The sequence below is a fragment of the Oncorhynchus nerka genome, linkage group LG21 (assembly GCF_034236695.1).
Source record: "Oncorhynchus nerka isolate Pitt River linkage group LG21, Oner_Uvic_2.0, whole genome shotgun sequence".
NCBI classification, from domain to species: domain Eukaryota; kingdom Metazoa; phylum Chordata; class Actinopteri; order Salmoniformes; family Salmonidae; genus Oncorhynchus; species Oncorhynchus nerka.
The window spans coordinates 6,628,925-6,647,774 of NC_088416.1; the positions used below are offsets into that span (position 1 = coordinate 6,628,925).

Sequence of the window (18,850 nt, forward strand, 5' to 3'; positions counted from 1 at the left end):
CCCTGCGGACCTGACATCCTTTCACTCCCTCCTCTCTACATTTTCCTCTTCTCTCTCTGCTGCTAAAGCCACTTTCTACCACTCTAAATTCCAAGCATCTGCCTCTAACCCTAGGAAGCTCTTTGCAACCTTCTCCTCCCTCATAAATCCTCCTCCCCCTCCCCCTCCTCCCTCTCTGCAGATGACTTCGTCAACCATTTTGAAAAGAAGGTCGACGACATCCGATCCTCGTTTGCTAAGTCAAACGACACCGCTGGTTCTGCTCACACTGCCCTACCCTGTGCTCTGACCTCTTTCTCCCCTCTCTCTCCAGATGAAATCTCGCGTCTTGTGACGGCCGGCCGCCCTACAACCTGCCCGCTTGACCCTATCCCCTCCTCTCTTCTCCAGACCATTTCCGGAGACCTCCTCCCTTACCTCACCTCGCTCATCAACTCATCCCTGACCGCTGGCTACGTCCCTTCCGTCTTCGAGAGAGCGAGAGTTGCACCCCTTCTGAAAAAACCTACACTCGATCCCTCCGATGTCAACAACTACAGACCAGTATCCCTTCTTTCTTTTCTCTCCAAAACTCTTGAACGTGCCGTCCTTGGCCAGCTCTCCCGCTATCTCTCTCAGAATGACCTTCTTGATCCTAATCAGTCAGGTTTCAAGACTAGTCATTCAACTGAGACTGCTCTTCTCTGTATCACGGAGGCGCTCCGCACTGCTAAAGCTAACTCTCTCTCCTCTGCTCTCATCCTTCTAGACCTATCGGCTGCCTTCGATACTGTGAACCATCAGATCCTCCTCTCCACCCTCTCCGAGTTGGGCATCTCCGGCGCGGCCCACGCTTGGATTGCGTCCTACCTGACAGGTCGCTCCTACCAGGTGGCGTGGCGAGAATCCGTCTCCACACCACGTGCTCTCACCACTGGTGTCCCCCAGGGCTCTGTTCTAGGCCCTCTCCTATTCTCGCTATACACCAAGTCACTTGGCTCTGTCATAACCTCACATGGTCTCTCCTATCATTGCTATGCAGACGACACACAATTAATCTTCTCCTTTCCCTCTTCTGATGACCAGGTGGCGAATCGCATCTCTGCATGTCTGGCAGACATATCCGTGTGGATGACGGATCACCACCTCAAGCTGAACCTCGGCAAGACGGAGCTGCTCTTCCTCCCGGGAAGGACTGCCCGTTCCATGATCTCGCCATCACGGTTGACAACTCCATTGTGTCCTCCTCCCAGAGCGCTAAGAACCTTGGCGTGATCCTGGACAACACCCTGTCGTTCTCAACTAACATCAAGGCGGTGGCCCGTTCCTGTAGGTTCATGCTCTACAACATCCGCAGAGTACGACCCTGCCTCACACAGGAAGCGGCGCAGGTCCTAATCCAGGCACTTGTCATCTCCCGTCTGGATTACTGCAACTCGCTGTTGGCTGGGCTCCCTGCCTGTGCCATTAAACCCCTACAACTCATCCAGAACGCCGCAGCCCGTCTGGTGTTCAACCTTCCCAAGTTCTCTCACGTCACCCCGCTCCTCCGCTCCCTCCACTGGCTTCCAGTTGAAGCTCGCATCCGCTACAAGACCATGGTGCTTGCCTACGGAGCTGTGAGGGGAACGGCACCTCAGTACCTCCAGGCTCTGATCAGGCCCTACACCCAAACAAGGGCACTGCGTTCATCCACCTCTGGCCTGCTCGCCTCCCTACCACTGAGGAAGTACAGTTCCCGCTCAGCCCAGTCAAAACTGTTCGCTGCTCTGGCCCCCAATGGTGGAACAAACTCCCTCACGACGCCAGGACAGCGGAGTCAATCACCACCTTCCGGAGACACCTGAAACCCCACCTCTTTAAGGAATACCTAGGATAGGATAAAGTAATCCCTCTCACCCCCCCTCCCCCTGAAAAGATTTAGATGCACTACTGTTCCACTGGAGGTCATAAGGTGAATGCACCAATTTGTAAGTCGCTCTGGATAAGAGCGTCTGCTAAATGACTTAAATGTAAATGTAAATGTAAATAGGTTCACAGACGACACAATCGCAATCACTCTGCCCTGAACCATCTGGACAAGAGGAATACCTATGTAAGAATGCTGTTTATCGACTACAGCATTTAACACCATAGTACCTTCCAAACTCGTCATTAAGCTTGAAACCCTGGGTCTCGACCCCGCCCTGTGCAACTGGGTCCTGGACTTTGAGGGGCCGCCACCAGGTGGTGAAGGTAGGATATCGCCACCCTGCTGATCCTCAACACTGGGGCCCCACAAGGGTATGTTCACAGCCCTCTCCTGTACTCCATGTTCACCCATGACTGCGTGGCCATGCACACCTCCAACTCAATCATCAAATTTGCAGACGATACTACAGTGGTAGGCTTGATTACCAACAACGACAAGACGGCCTACAGGGAGGAGGTGAGGGCCCTCGGAGTGTGGTGTCAGGAAATCAACCTCACACTCAATGTCAACAAAACAAAGGAGAGTATTGTGGACTTTCGGAAACAGCAGAGGCAGCACCTCCCTATCCACATTGACGGGACAGTAGTGGAGAAGGTGGAAAGTTTTAAGTTCCTCGGCGTACACATCACGGACAAACTGAAATTGTCCACCCACACAGATAGAGTGGTGAAGAAGGCGCAACAGCGCCTCTTCAACCTCAGGAGGCTGAAGAAATTTGGCTTGTCACCAAAAACCCTCACAAACTTTTACAGATGCACAATCGAGAGCATCCTGTCGAGCTGTATCACTGCCTGGTACGGTAACCGTAAGGTTCTCCAGAGTAGAGGTCGGCCGATTAATCGGAATGGCCGAATTCAAGTTTTCATAACAATCGGAAATCTGTATTTTTGGGCGCAGATTTCCGATTATTAAAAAAATAAAAAATTAATTGTTTTTTATACCTTTCATTTAACTAGGCAAGTCAGTTAAGAACACATTCTTATTTTCAATGACTGCATAGGAATTGTGGGTTAACTGCCTTGTTCAGGGGCAGAACGACAGATTTTCACCTTGTCACCTCAGAGGTCCAATCTTGCAAACGCACAGTTAACTAGTCCAACGCTCTAACCATTGCACTCCACGAGTAGCCTGCCTGTTACGCGAACGCAGTAGAAGCCAAGGTAAATTGTTAGCTAGCATTAAACTTATCAATCATAATCACTAGTTATAACTACTAATCCAGTTTAGCAGGCAATATTAACCAGGTGAAATCGTGTCATTTCTCTTGCGTCCATTGCACGCAGAGTCAGGGTATATGCAACAGTTTGTTCAGGGGCAGAACGACAGATTTGTACCTTGTCAGCTCGGGGATTTGAACTTGCAACCTTCCGGCTACTAGTCCAACGCTCTAACCACTAGGCTACCCTGCCGCCATTGAAGGTTGTGCAATGTAACAAGAATATTTAGACTTAGGGATGCCACCCGTTAGATAAAATACAGAACGGTTCCGTATTTCACTGAAATAATAAATGTTTTGTTTTCATATTAAGTCTGATTTGATAGAGCAGTCTGACTGAGCAGCAGCAGGCCCGTAATCATTCATTCAAACAGCACTTTTGTGCGTTTTGCCAGCAGCTCTTCGCAAGTACAGCGCTGTTTATGACTGCAAGCTTATCAACCTAATGGCTGGTGTAACCAATGTGAAATGGCTAGCTAGTTAGCTGGGTGTGCGCTAATACTGTTTCAAACGTCACTCGCTTTTAGATTTGGAGTAGTTATTCCCCTTGCGCTGCAAGGGCCGTGGCTTTTGTGGAGCGATGGGTAACGATGCTTCGAGTGTGGCTGTTGTCGATGTGTTCCTGGTTCGAGCCCATGTAGGGGCGAGGAGGGGGATGGAAGCTATACTGTTACACTGGCAATACTATAGTGCCTATAAGAACATCCAATAGTCAAAGGTATATGAAATACAAATGGTATAGAGAGAAATAGTCCTATAAATACTATATTAACTACAACCTAAAACCTCTTACCTTGGAATATTGAAGTCTCATGTTAAAAGGAACCACCAACTTTCATATGTTCTCATGTTCTGAGCAAGGAACTTAAACGTTAGCTTTTTTTACATGGCACATAATATTTTACATGGCACACATTTTTACATGGCACATATTACTTTCTTCTCCAACACTTTGTTTTTGCATTATTTAAACCAAATTGAACGGTTCATTATTCATTTGAGGCTAAATTGAATTTATTGAGGTTTTAAAATAAGTGTTAATTCAGTGTTGTTGTAAATTGTCATTGTTACAAAAAAAAAAAAAAAATAGTCCGATTAATCGGTATCGTTTTTTTTGGGTCCACCAATAAATCGGTATGGGCATTGAAAAAAATCATAAAACGGTCGACCTCTACTCCAGAGGGTAGTGAGGTTTGCACAACACATCACCGGGGCAAACTACCTGCCCTCCAAGACACCTACACCACCCGATGTCACAGGAAGGCCAAAAAGATCATCAAGGACAACAACCACCCGAGCCACTGCCTGTTCACCCCACTATCATCCATAAGGCAAGGTCAGTACAGGTGCATCAAAGCTGGGACCGAGAGACTGAAAAACAGCTTCTATCTCAAGGCCATCAGACTGTTAAACAGCCATCACTAACATTGAGTGGCTGATGCCAACATACTGACTCATCTCTAGCCACTTTAATAATTAAAAATTGGATGTAATAAATGTATCCACTAGTCACTTTAAATAATGGCACTTTATATAATGTTTACATACCCTACTCTACTCATCTCATCTCATATGTATATACTGTACTCTATACTAGAGGTCGACCGATTAATCGGAATGGCCGATTAATTGGGGCCAATTTTCAAGTTTTCATAACAATCGGTAATCGGCATTTTTGGACACCGATCATTGCACTTCACGAGGAGACTGCGTGGCAGGCTGACTACCTGTTATGCGAGTGCAGTAAGGAGGCAAGGTAAGGTGCTAGCTAGCAATAAACGTATCTTATAAAAAACAATCAATCTTAACATAATCACTAGTTAAACTAGTAATATCATCAACCATGTGTAGTTATCTAGCTTGTCCTCCGTTGCGTATAATAGATGCAGTGCCTGTTAATTTATCATTGAATCATAGCCTACTTCGCCAAACGGGTGATTTAACAAGCGCATTCGCGAAAAAAGCAGTCGTTGCACCAATGTGTACCTAACCATAAACATCAACGGCTTTCTTAAAATCAATACACAAGTGCATATTTAGTTAATATTGCCTGCAACATGAATTTCTTTTTACTCAGGAAATTGTGTGTCACTTCTCTTGCGTTCTGTGCAACAGAGTCAGGGTATATGCAGCAGTTTGGGCCGCCTGGCTCGTTGCGAACTGTGTGAAGGCTATTTGTTCCTAACAAAAACAGCCAACTTCGCCAAACGGGGGATGATTTAACAAAAGCGAATTTGCAAAAAAAGCACAATCGTTGCACGAATGTACATAACCATAAGCATCCATGCCTTTCTTAAAATCAATACACAGAAGTATATTTTCTTAAACCTGCATATTTAGTTAAAAGATATCCAGGTTAGCAGGCAATATTAAACTAGGGAAATTGTGTCACTTCTCTTGCGTTCATTGCACGTAGTCAGGGTATATACAACCGCCTGGCTCGTTGCAAACTAATTTGCCAAAATTTTACATAATTATGACATAACATTGAAGGTTGTGCAATGTAACAGCAATATTTAGACTTAGGGTTGCCACCCATTCGATAAAATACGGAACTTTTTCTGTATTTTACTGAAAGCGTAAACGTTTTGTTTTCGAAATGATAGTTTCTGGATTTGACCATATTAATGACCTAAGGCTCCTATTTCTGTGTGTTATTATGTTATAATTAAGTCTATGATTTGATAGAGCAGTCTGACTGAGCGGTGGTAGGCAGCAGCAGGCTTGTAAGCATTCATTCAAACAGCACTTTCGTGCGTTTGCCAGCAGCTCTTCGCTGTGCTTCAAGCATTGAGCTGTTTATGACTTCAAGCCTATCAACTCCGGAGATTAGGCTGGTGTAACCGATGTGAAATGGCTAGCTAGTTAGCGGGGTGCACGCTAATAACATTTAAATCGGTGACGTCACTCGCTCTGAGACCTTGAAGTAGTTGTTACCCTTGCTCTGCAAGGGCTGCGATTTTGTGTAGCAATGGGTAACGAGGGTGGCTGTTGTCGATGTGTTCCTGGTTCGAGCCCAGGTAGGGGCGAGGAGAGGGACGGAAGCTATACTGTTACACTGGCAATACTAAAGTGCCAATAAGAACACCCAATAGTCAAAGGTACAGTGGGGCAAAAAAGTATTTAGTCAGCCACCAATTGTGCAAGTTCTCCCACTTAAAAAGATGAGAGAGGCCTGTAATTTTCATCATAGGTACACTTCAACTATGACAGACAAAATTAGAAAGCAAAATCCAGAAAATCACATTGTAGGATTTTTTATGAATTTATTTGCAAATTATGGTGGAAAATAAGTATTTGGTCACCTACAAACAAGCAAGATTTCTGGCTCTCACAGACCTGTAACTTCTTCTTTAAGAGGCTCCTCTATCCTCCACTCGTTACCTGTATTAATGGCACCTGTTTGAACTTGTTATCAGTATAAAAGACACCTGTCCACAACCTCAAACAGTCACACTCCAAACTCCACTATGGCCAAGACCAAAGAGCTGTCAAAGGACACCAGAAACAAAATTGTAGACCTGCACCAGGCTGGGAAGACTGAATCTGCAATAGGTAAGCAGCTTGGTTTGAAGAAATCAACTGTGGGAGCAATTATTAGGAAATGGAAGACATACAAGACCACTGATAATCTCCCTCGATCTGGGGCTCCACGCAAGATCTCACCCCGTGGGGTGAAAATGATCACAAGAACGGTGAGCAAAAATCCCAGAACCACACAGGGGGACCTAGTGAATGACCTGCAGAGAGCTGGGACCAAAGTAACAAAGCCTACCATCAGTAACACACTACGTCGCCAGAGACTCAAATCCTGCAGTGCCAGACGTGTCCCCCTGCTTAAGCCAGTACATGTCCAGGCCCATCTGAAGTTTGCTAGAGAGCATTTGGATGATCCAGAAGAAGATTGGGAGAATGTCATATGGTCAGATGAAACCAAAATAGAACGTTTTGGTAAAAACTCAACTCGTTGTGTTTGGAGGACAAAGAATGCCGAGTTGCATCCGAAGAACACCATACCTACTGTGAAGCATGGGGGTGGAAACATCATGCTTTGGGGCTGTTTTTCTGCAAAGGTACCAGGACGACTGATCCGTGTAAAGGAAAGAATGAATGGGGCCATGTATCGTGAGATTTTGAGTGAAAACCTCCTTCCTTCAGCAAGGGCATTGAAGATGAAACGTGGCTGGGTCTTTCAGCATGACAATGATCCCGAACACACCGCCCGGGTAACGAAGGAGTGGCTTCGTAAGAAGCATTTCAAGGTCCTGGAGTGGCCTAGCCTGTCTCCTGATCTCAACCCCATAGAAAATCTTTGAGGGAGTTGAAAGTCCATGTTGCCCAGCAACAGCCCAAAACATCACTGCTCTAGAGGAGATCTGCATGGAGGAACGGGACAAAATACCAGCAACAGTGTGTGAAAACCTTGTGAAGACTTACAGAAAACATTTGACCTCTGTCATTGCCAACAAATGGTATATAAACAAAGTATTGAGAAACTTTTGTTATTGACCAAATACTTATTTTCCACCATAATTTGCAAATAAATAAATAAAAAATCCTACAATGTGATTCTGGATTAATTTTTCTCATTTTGTCTGTCATAGTTGAAGTGTACCTATGATGAAAATTACAGGCCTCATCTTTTTAAGTGGGAAAACTTGCACAATTGGTGGCTGATTAAATACTTTTTTGCCCCACTGTATATGAAATACAAATGGTATAGAGAGACATAGTCCTGTAATAACTACAACCTAAAACTTCTTACCTGGGAATATTGAAGACTCTTTTTAAGAGGAACCACCAGCTTTCATATGTTCTCATGTTCTGAGCAAGGAACTTAAACGTTAGCTTTTTTACATGGCACACATATTGCACTTTTACTTTCTTCTCCAACACTGTGTTTTTGCATTATTTAAACCAATTTGAGGCTAAATTGATTTGATTGATATATTATATTAAGTTAAAATAAGTGTTCATTCAGTATTGTTGTAATTGTCATTATTAAAAATAAATGAATAGATTACATTTTTTTTACAAAAATGGCAGATTAATCGATAGTCTTTTTTTGGTCCTCCAATAATCGGTATCGGTGTTGAAAAATCATAATCGCTCGACCTCTACTCTATACCATCTACTGCATCTTGCCTATGCCGTTCGGCCATCACTCATCCATATATTAATATGTACATATTCTTATTCATTCCTTTACACTTCTGTGTATAAGGTAGTTGTGAAATTGTTAGATTACTTGTTAGAAATTACTGCATGGTCAGAACTAGAAGCACAAGCATTTCGCAAAAATCGCATTAACATCTGCTAACCATGTGTATGTGACCAATAAAATTTGATTTGAGTTGAGTTGTGATTGAGGAAACAGCAAACAGCCGAGCCTCCGCCTGCCAGTGGCCCAGTGCTGACCTGATGATTAACAAAGACTCGTGGCCACAGACATCTCACTGGGCTATGACATGTAACATACCAGTGTTGTGTGCTGTTTAAATCTCTATGGAGGTCGGCCGGCCTAATGGATTCGTAAGCAGCTGTACAGGAGTTAGCTACACACATTGTTTCCACTGAAGAACTGGGCCGTGTTCATGAGGCACCAAACGGAAGTAAACCAATTGAAACACGGAGGGACAGCCTGGACTTGCCCAATAACAAAATGTGCATTTTCATGCAACAGAACACTTTCTGTTGCATGCCCTAATGAACACGACCCCGGCCAACCCAAAGCCAGTGGATGATCAAACAAACTCCTGAACAAGAGAAGAAAGACGAGTAGAAATGAGGGAGGAAACTGACAGAGCTAGGGGGTAAGAGAACCGGAGGAAGTTCCTTTAAAAATGGCCTGAGAATCCTTGGTAAGGGTCGATCAGTGCCTGTGATAAACACTACCGTAATTCATGTAAAAGGCACATTCCTGGTGTTGTGATGTCGAGAGGGTGTTGGAGTCAGGCGGGCCGGCCGGCATGCTTATCACCACTCAGAGTAATGCACAGAATGAGGATGCAGGGTTCTGCATTGCGATCAAAGGTTTAAAGACCATGAGACTTGGAGTAGGGAGCTGTATGGCTGACACAGCAGATAACAGGGTAGGAATGGAGCAGAGGAGGCTGGTGGGGGGAGCTATATGAGGACAGGCTCATTGTGATGGCTGGAATGTAGTCAAACATGTGGTTTCCATATGTTTGAGGTGTTTGATACCGTTCCATTTATTCCATTCCAGCCAATTACAATGAGCCCATTCTCCTATAGCTCCTCCCACCAGCCTCCTCTGGAGTGGAGATATTGTAGCGATACCATAGCCACATTAGGAAAAGTCCAATAGGATGGGAACAATAGGTTGCACTACATTTGTTAAATATCTACCCTGGATTATCAGCTTCATACTAGTCAGTCTCATATGTGGTAAGAATGCTGCTAAAACAGACAGAAACATCAGACATTCATCATGATACAATCCTCATAGATTCACAGTCCTGCTGCTTTGGACTAAAAGTCCCAATATGTAACAGCATTAAATGAATATGAAATTAATCCAACAGCTCAACTGAGTGCATGTGCAAGTAAGTTGCTTATCCTAGGTGCTTCCTGTAGCATCTCTCTCTCTCTCTCTCCCCCCTCTCGAGGTTGACTCTTCAAGGGCTTTGTTTTAGCAGCACCTTGACCCAGACACCACAGGCTGCAGACAAAGACAGAGAGGCGTCACAGGACAGTGCACAGCACAGACAACAGTATAGCAGCCAGGCTACAGCCTACCAGCACTGCATCCCAACAGGCCAGAGGGCACCACCACCACTGATAGACTGATACAGCTACACTGCCCCCTTCTGGGCCAGGGGTGGTACTGCAGGACAGGGGACAGGTGAACAAAGAGAGGGGATTGGTTTTGCATGCATTTCGAGTATAGTATTAGCAGGGTTGCAATGTAAGGCACCTAAAAAAAAAGGAAACTTCTAAAGTTGATTGTAGGAGCGTTGCTAAAATCAAGGCTATATCTAACTCTATGAGTTACTCCATTTTGAACTTTACTGTTGTTTCACAGTGTGGCAACACAAAGAAACACAGAAGAATTTCAATGGAAGTGACTCAGCAAAACATGTCCATGTTCACCAGATGGTGGTGGTGACCTTTTAATTCATCAATACATGTTTTGTTTTTTAAACACCAATAAACAAAAACATTACTTACACAATGACCACAGCGATTAGCTTTGAAACCTGAAAAATCAAAGGGGTTTGTAAATGAACAGGGCTGGCCCACTTGGAAGCCCTCATGGCCAGTGTGTCTGTCCTGTCGCATTGCACCATTTCATTGTCCCACATGGACGTTAGGAAACATCTAACGTCTGTTTGGTCATCGGGTCAGCAATGTGCATGGAGACCTTTGCCAGGGATTTCCACAGACAAAGTAGACATGGAAGCCTAGAGTCAGTCTATCACCCCAAACCCTGGAATGGATGATGGCATCCCACTGGGTCAAGTCACATTGAATTAAAACCTTTCTTAGGCAGCTCAATTCTGATATTTGTTTCACTAATTGGTCTTTTGACCAATCAGACCAGCTCTAAAACAAAATACCAATTAGTGGGGGAAAAAAAGCTTAGAATTGGTTTGCCTGTGTAAACAGCCTTGGACAGTGGTATCTAGTGAATATACTAGTCTCATGTGGCAACTAAACAAGAAAAACTATACAAGGTCTAATGAAGTAAGACCCCACTGAACAAGACTAGGAAGACTAGCCCTTTGGTGGGTTAAGAGACCCCTGCTAAGAGCAATTAACACAATTTTAAGGACCTCCACATAATGTTCTAATATCATAAATCCACGTGGCACATCAACACTGTCCTGTAAAGCATGAAACACCCGGAGAATCTCACTGCCAATACGTACACAGTGGGAAGCCGTTTCTTCCCTTGCTAGAACAAAAGCGCTACCTGCTGCACGCCGACCCGGTAACGACGATATTCTACTTGTAAAATCGCATATTTCATCAGTGGTCAACAACTTTGAGCCAATCAGAGATCACAAACTCCGAAGTGGGGAAGCAAAAAGGAGTGACAACAAAAAGGGATTAGGGCATTTTCTCCACACATTCACAGTTAAATGTCATGAGCCACTCACACTCGCTATGCAATGTAGGCTATGGGATGGTAGCTAGCTAAGTGCACAGGTGCAATGCACAACAACACTAAATACTTCCTCCAAGCTAGCTAACCACTGACATGGACGTTATAATTAAACCACAATGGATTCGTTTCCATGAAACAGCTGCCCGTGTTAGTACAACGTCCTTAGATACTTAGCGAATATGTTAACGTTAGCTAGGTAAACATTTGGCTATGGACTGGCACTGGCTGTAGTTTCTTGCCAATTTAAATGGGATTATGGAGAATTCATTATGTTATTTCTTCATCTTTCTAGGTAGTCATCTAGCTGTGTCCATCTGGCTAGTATCAACAAGGGCTTTCTACAACAATCTAGCTAGATAACCAACATTGGGAATCTAGACCATAAACTAAGCAACACACACCGACAAGCATTGCCAAACAACGCTACTGCCACCTCCAGGTTTAGAGTATTTTAACCAGGCTGAGTGGTTGACGACTTCAAGGTCTTTGTTGTGTTGAACACAAAAGAGATTGACTGCCAACATTTTGTTCAGAGGTGTTTTGTGTCTAAGCTATAAGCGTACAGAAGGAGCAGTTTGCTGTAGGTCTGTTCTGGTCAGCTCTGGTTGCAGCTAGCTAACAACAGCCTCTTCCTGTTCTGTGCTACAGCCTAAACGTGGCTATTAATACCAGATCAACCACCAGGGAGATCACATGGCTATGGCTGCTGAGTCACACAGTGGAAATGATGTGGAGCTGGTGCTGGTTATGTTGCGCCTACCTAGTCACTGATCTCAGTCTTTAAGTTTTCCACTCCTACTAGTTATGGATTGGGTTTGGGGTGGGTAAACTAATCCTAGATCTGTGGTTATAACCAGATTACTTACCGGACTAAATGACTGGACACTTTGGATGGAGATCACAAAGCAATGGCTGCTGAGTCAGAGGAGAAATATGGATCTGCCTATGAGCCTACCAGGGGAAAATGTCCTTTTCATGCTTAACTCCTTTAAAGCTATGTTCCCATAGGGTATTGAAAACCTTTTACACTTTATGCTCTTTATATAGCAGTTGATGAACTGACCTTCAGTGTAGCATCACACAGACTGTCTGACACGGCCCCTTGGAGCAACAAAGTTCTCACAGATGATTATAGAATCACATCAAAACGCAAGTGGTCTGCTTTGATGGCGATTGATCCAATCATAAATAATTGACTTTAAAAAGACGGAGGAGCCTCGTTATAAATTCATCTACAGCAGCTACTGGCACGGAGCAGAGAATTCCAAAGCATTTTATCACCCCTTTATCTTCTAACACCTAGTATCTGATGACAATGCACACCACTAAGTCATGTTAGATCACATGAATCAGATTGGTTACAATAAATAATTGAATTTTTAGCTCATCAAAAGAACCGTCTTTGTGCATGATGCTTGGGAAAGTCATGTAAATTGGCAAGTGAACGTGTGGGCTTTGTACTCTTACTTTAGAAATGCGTCCTTCCTTCCTTGTGGTAAAAGACAGATTTATTAGAAATGGGCCCGGTTTGCTATTGGATAGGTCTGGACCCGGTTTCCACGATAGCAATGTAATTTAGGCTTAGAAGTGTTTTAACGATGCATCTTTCTTACAAAAACGGCCGAAGACGTAACATGCTTTTCCCAAAACAACACGCAGAGAGAACGTTCTAAGTGCTTCGTTGGCGCATGCATTGTTACTGATTGGATCGAAAGAAAGGGAGCCCTGCTCTCGGATCAGCTTTCTCCATTTAAATCTTACCTTGACATTATAATTATTTCACAATGCTGACGACGGCTCAGCTCCTAGAGATATTACCACCTGCGGCTGCAATATTGAGGCGGCTTATTCCAATGCTTACCCAATAAATAGGAAAATATATATATATATAAAAATACACAGATTTGTCACATCGTTACGCACGTTAGCATAATAACACAATCCCCATCAAAATCTGTCAGTTTAAACTAGGGATGTTTTTTTTTTTTCATTGGATGCTTCTCAATCCACCACATCCGCCGATGGCCACATCTGCGGTGAAAGGTGGCAGAGCTAGAGCTGTGTGTCAGGCCATGGGACATCCCGAAAATCCCGTCTGTAGTGTCTGAACGGTTTGGCCTACAGACTGTTATGAGCCCTATGTGGAAAGATGACTCACGAACACGAGGGTGTCCTTCGTTTTGCTCTACGACCCCCACAAGCGTATTGGGACTCGTCTGAAGTCGGTAGACTTCTGTCTGTAGCGTCCGAACAGTTTGGGCTCCACACTAACAATACATTTAAGTGTTTTATGAGTGATCTGAGGCAGGCGTTACGATTACAAGCGTTTTCAAGTGCAACGTTAATAACAAGAGTTTTGGTGAACAGCTCAGAGATTTAACGATGCTCCTACGAAGGTACTAACGATTAACTTAACCTTAAAATGGTTTAGGGAAACCGGGCCCACAGCAAAGTTAGCTCCTTCTTGTTTTCAGCCATTCAGATCTGTGATTACTTTAAACGAAAGGTAGGAAGGAAGGGAGGATGGATACATTTGTTTTTAGTATTTGAACAGGGCCTATGAACTGAATGAACTCACTATATAAACCCAGAGCTGCAATGGAAAGAATTCAGCGCAATGGAGGTAAATGTAATATTTAACCAACACTGCCACCTAGTGGGCATCTAATGCTACAATTTTGTCTTCTGAACTACTACCACTACAACAAAAACAGTGTGGGAATGATGCATCAGTGTAGAGTTTTGTTGTTAAAATGCATGGTTTATTTGCATTAAAGATATCTTGGATCTCAAAAGCTGAATTTCATTCCCACTGGGCGCACACTGGTTGAATCAACATGGTTTCCACACCATTTCAATGAAATTACATTGAACCAACTTGGAATATACGTTGAATTGACATCTGTGCCCAGTGGGTGGTGTCTTACAGGGTGCTGTAGTCATGGCAACCTGACCTCTTGCTCTCCATGGGCTCAGAATCAATCAGGTACGTCCATTTGAGAATATATCCAAACATACTTATTCTTGCACTGTGCCCTCTCCATTTTAACACATATGATTTTAAAGGGAGTGACACTTGAACACATGAGCCTATATCAGTTGATTGCTTTTAAAACAAAAGTATTTAAAAATAAGATTAAAAAAATACAATTTCTCTTTTAGTTAAGAGTCTACACATCTATTGAAATTATTCACAAAAAAATAATAATGAATTGTTAACATGTAACCCAACTGTCAACGAGGCTTACAAATATACCATCCTAATTCATTAACAAACCAAGGAACATGTAATCCTAACCCTAACACCTGAGAAACCAACTAAAATATCATTCCTAAGAGCTTACGATTTAAAGAGTTAACTAATAAAAAGTGTATCAGGACACACCGGACCTCAATCCTCTGCGTCGACAAACTGCTCCTCCACGCTGCGGATGATGTGGCGAACCCATTTGACGGGGGCTTGGTGGTGGGTGGCAGGGCTGTAGTGGGTTGCTGTCTGGGGGTGGGGAGGGCAGGGAGTCTGGTTCAGGGTCAACCCCTGTAGGGCCACTCTATCCACATCCTCTGGGCCTGAAAAGAGGAACAGAAGATGCATGGCAATTCTGGCTCGTATTCAGTTGGGCAAACTGTAGCAAAACATATTGAAACGGACAATGTAAATCTGTCCTCATTGAGGTATTCCCTCCCAGTTTCATTCAGCTCAAAAACAATTTCTCCCTACTGAACACAGTCCTGGGTCATGTTCTGGAGGAGCAAAACTCTGAATGCTGCAGATATAAATGTGTTGCATTCGAGCGGACATTATTCCCTATTCAGCAGGGCAGAAAAGCATGTCTGTTCTATAACATTGATATCTAAATGTTCTGTAGCGAGCAGCCCATTGAAAAGCTTCAGTAGTTCAAGATATGGGCAAAATGGAAAACAAAACAAAATGTCTTACTGAAGAAGTCCTCTAGCACCTGTTTCAGAAAAATTTGTTCTCCAGTTTGGCATTACTGAGCACCACCCTACATGAAAAAGTCCTAAGTAGAGAAATTATATATATATAAAGTTGCACTGTTAGTGCTGCCAAAACCTTAATGTGTCAACATTTCTATACAAACCAAGAGAACAAGACTTGATATTAGGTCTGAAATAAATAATGGTCCCTTCCTTGCACTACCAATTGTCTAGTAATATGGATACATTGTTATTGACCTGGGAGTAATGCCAGTAAGTTACATACAGTATAGAGTCCAATATTTGAATCTAACTTGTCCTAGACCACTGGTCACTAACCTTTTCAGAGCTGAGATCACTTTGAGTCAATATGCAGGTGGAGAGCTACTGCTCAGATATTATTTTTTAAACATGACTTAATAAACGTAAGCCTATGCTACATTAACCTATGAGGTTTGTGCAGTAGGCTATAGCCCAATACATTATCACAGCATGTTGGCTATGCTTGAATTGCCCTGCCAATGGCATTACAATGTTGTTCTTCTCAGACAATTGTATTATGTTTCAAAACATGAGGTATATGATCACACTGGTAATATTAGATAATTGTATGTGTTACTTGTTAATGCACAGCACCGCTGAGTGAGCATAAATCGAAATAATTCACTTTAAAAAATATATATTTTACTGGACTGATGGTGTCTGCATATTACCGTCCTCCAGCCGATGGCGAAACTCGAGTCTCACTTCATTCTCTCTGCCTCATCCACCAATTCATGGGAGAAGGATAGGGAGAAGCGCGTTTTGTGAGTACTGACGAAAGTGTGGAGTAATGAAAGCAGGGAAGACTTAGGTTGCTGGACCCTGTAGCAAAATAAAACACGAGTCGTTGCTAAAACACAACTTCAGCCAAAAGCACATCAATTGCTGGTTAAAACACATGGAGGAAAGAGCTGCCGCAGACAGAAATCCGGTCACAGGCAGAGCTAACGGAGCTAGAAATAAAAAATATATTTGCACTTTTAAATACAATACAGGTAATGTCAAGTCACACATATATATATGTGTGTGTTTGCTATCGCACTGTTGAATATAACAACAATTATGTTTTGTACGTTACATTTGTTTGTCCAAAACAAAATTACATATGTAAATAGGTTTGCTGTTGCACTTTTGAATAAAATGATTAAACGTTTATTTTATTTTATTGTAATGTCTTTCCCACTCTCGTGATGCGTTCCACATCAAGGTAACAACGGATGACAATTAAGAATGATAGGACAGCCATTTGTCTGGTTCTTCTTACTTTTTGAAGTTAGGAGCACCAGTGCTACAAATAAGACGCAACTTCTGCTTTTGGACGTTAACAAGGCAACACCGCATTTTAAATCCTCCTCCACATTTACTGGATTAGTTGTGCAGAAGAGAACCTCCCTAGACAGTATTATATTTTTCTCGTCAGAAACAGAAAGAAATGCTGGTCAGGCTTCTCTATCGTCTCATGGAAGCTGCACGGTGATCCGAGTTCTGAATGGCCTGCTGTTGGCCGATATATGTGCACTTGATTGGGGTCGCTGAGTAGGCGGAGTTTGTACCTTCAGACAAATGCAATGGTTCAAATAGGGAATACGTCGACTTCCCGGCGCGCAGGGCACCTGAATTAAGTGCACCTACTACAAACCGCGTGAAACAAATAAAACAAACAAAAAACAGGAAAGCAAGGCGATCGATTAGTAATTTCTTGGAGATCGGGATCGACCGGTTGGTGACCACTGTCCTAGACGGTAGTCCTTGATGTAATATATAAATAGACACGAGGAAACGCACAACAGTGGTGGGTTTGGCCATAGAAAGAACAATGTATATGCAAAAAATACCTAATCTCTACTGTAAAATAATGGTGGTGGATTTTTGATGTTATGGGACTATTTTGCTTTCACTGGTCCTGGGGATCTTGTACCAAATATCATGACATTTTAGCCAAAAACCTGGTTGCCTCTGCCAGGTGGCTGAAACTTGCCAGCAAGTGGATCTTCCATCAACACAATAACCTCAAGCACAAAATCCATGGTTAATTGACCACAAAATCATAATTTTGCAATGGCCATCTCAGTCTCTGGACTTGAACCTCATTGAAAACCTGTGGTGTGAATTGAAGAGGGAAGTCCATAGGCACAGACAAAGGATATCAAATATCTGGAAATATTCTGTATAGAGGAATGTTCTAAGTTCCCTCCCAATCTGTTCTCCAATCTCATAAAACATTTAAGAAAAATTCTCAGTTTCCTTATCCTCGAAAGGGGAGGTTGCAGGAGTATTAAACAGCAGATACAATACATTTGACCCCCCCATCTTTCCCCCCCATTCTGAGCAATTGTATTAGTATAAAATAATACTTTCATACAATATAGCTCAGTATTTGTATTATTATTATTTATTTTTTTAAACCCGTATCTTTTGCTAATTTTTATCAAGGGGTCCAATAATTCCAGACCCCACTGTATCTCTCCCCCTCCTTACCATATGGAGCAAATCCATATGTCTCAAAGCTTCCTATCTCCTCCTCCCAATTTTCTTCCTCATATGATGGCAGAGGTGGGGCTGGTGGCGTTTGTTTTTTTGACTTCTTCCTCCATTTCCACCTATACCTGAAAGGATAGACCTGCTTGTACCTACGCCCTGGAGAAGGGTCCAGTATACCATTGCATGAATATATCTGCTTTCTCTCTGGAATGGTTTTGGCACCAATGCACAAGCCTGGGGGGTTACTCGTTGTCTGGGGCATGGTCCTCTGGGGCATGGTCCACTGTCACAGGTCTCCCTCAAGAGTTTACTGTAGGCCTGCAGAGAAAAGCATGAACACAAGAGAAATGTTGTCATATCAGCTGATAAGCAGTGCTTGACTTGGGCGAGAGCTCGCCAAAGCCGCGTACCTGCACCTCAAATGTTTTATTGTTTGAGCCACTGTACCTCTTATAGAATATATGTTCAAAATTATTGTTGAGCACCTAAATATAAACAGTTCCGGAACCCATTTCGGTCCAAGTCAAGCACTACTAATTAACGTTTGAAACTTTTGCAAAAGGAAAATGCTCATCAAACGGTGAGCAAAGGCTATCGATAGCAACACATTTAAGTAATATATGCTGTGGAAGTTGTCACTGTAATGTCATCTCCCTCTAAAAAAATTGATTGATTGGCGTCGGCCGTTGAACATGTATTTACTTAGATTATGATAAAATTCAAATTTCAACAATAAAAACGAGATTCATTCATTTTTGGTTCACAGCATCATTCTACAAAATTCCAGGCGTTAAGACAGAGAAAGCTTGCACTATCGATATCACCTTGCTGCTACACATTTTGACGAGGCAAATTCTCCTTCACTAATAATTAAACCGACATGGATTATAGGCTACATTTGACAAAATACTGCGTGCGATGCTAAATGAAGTCTTCCGGTTGCTAATATATTGATTGTTCGATAGTTAGCCAACGTCGCTTGCTAGCAAGCTCACTTTATTCCAGCATCAATTAACATATACATTTTCCCCCTTTCATGTACACTCAACAGCTCAATGTAACTACATAAACTTGGGTTTCAGAAAGGGCA

The 18,850-nt window shown here is 43.0% G+C and overlaps 1 long non-coding RNA gene across 1 annotated transcript; it reads right to left on the minus strand.

The window, feature by feature from the left end:
* Positions 1-14,050: 14,050 nt before the first annotated feature.
* LOC135563513 (uncharacterized) lies at positions 14,051-17,742 on the minus strand. The gene is made up of 3 exons (XR_010460336.1): positions 16,544-17,742; positions 15,951-16,101; positions 14,051-14,868 (listed from the first exon to the last, which is right to left on the minus strand). It is a non-coding gene; the product is annotated as an uncharacterized LOC135563513 (long non-coding RNA).
* Positions 17,743-18,850: the final 1,108 nt, after the last annotated feature.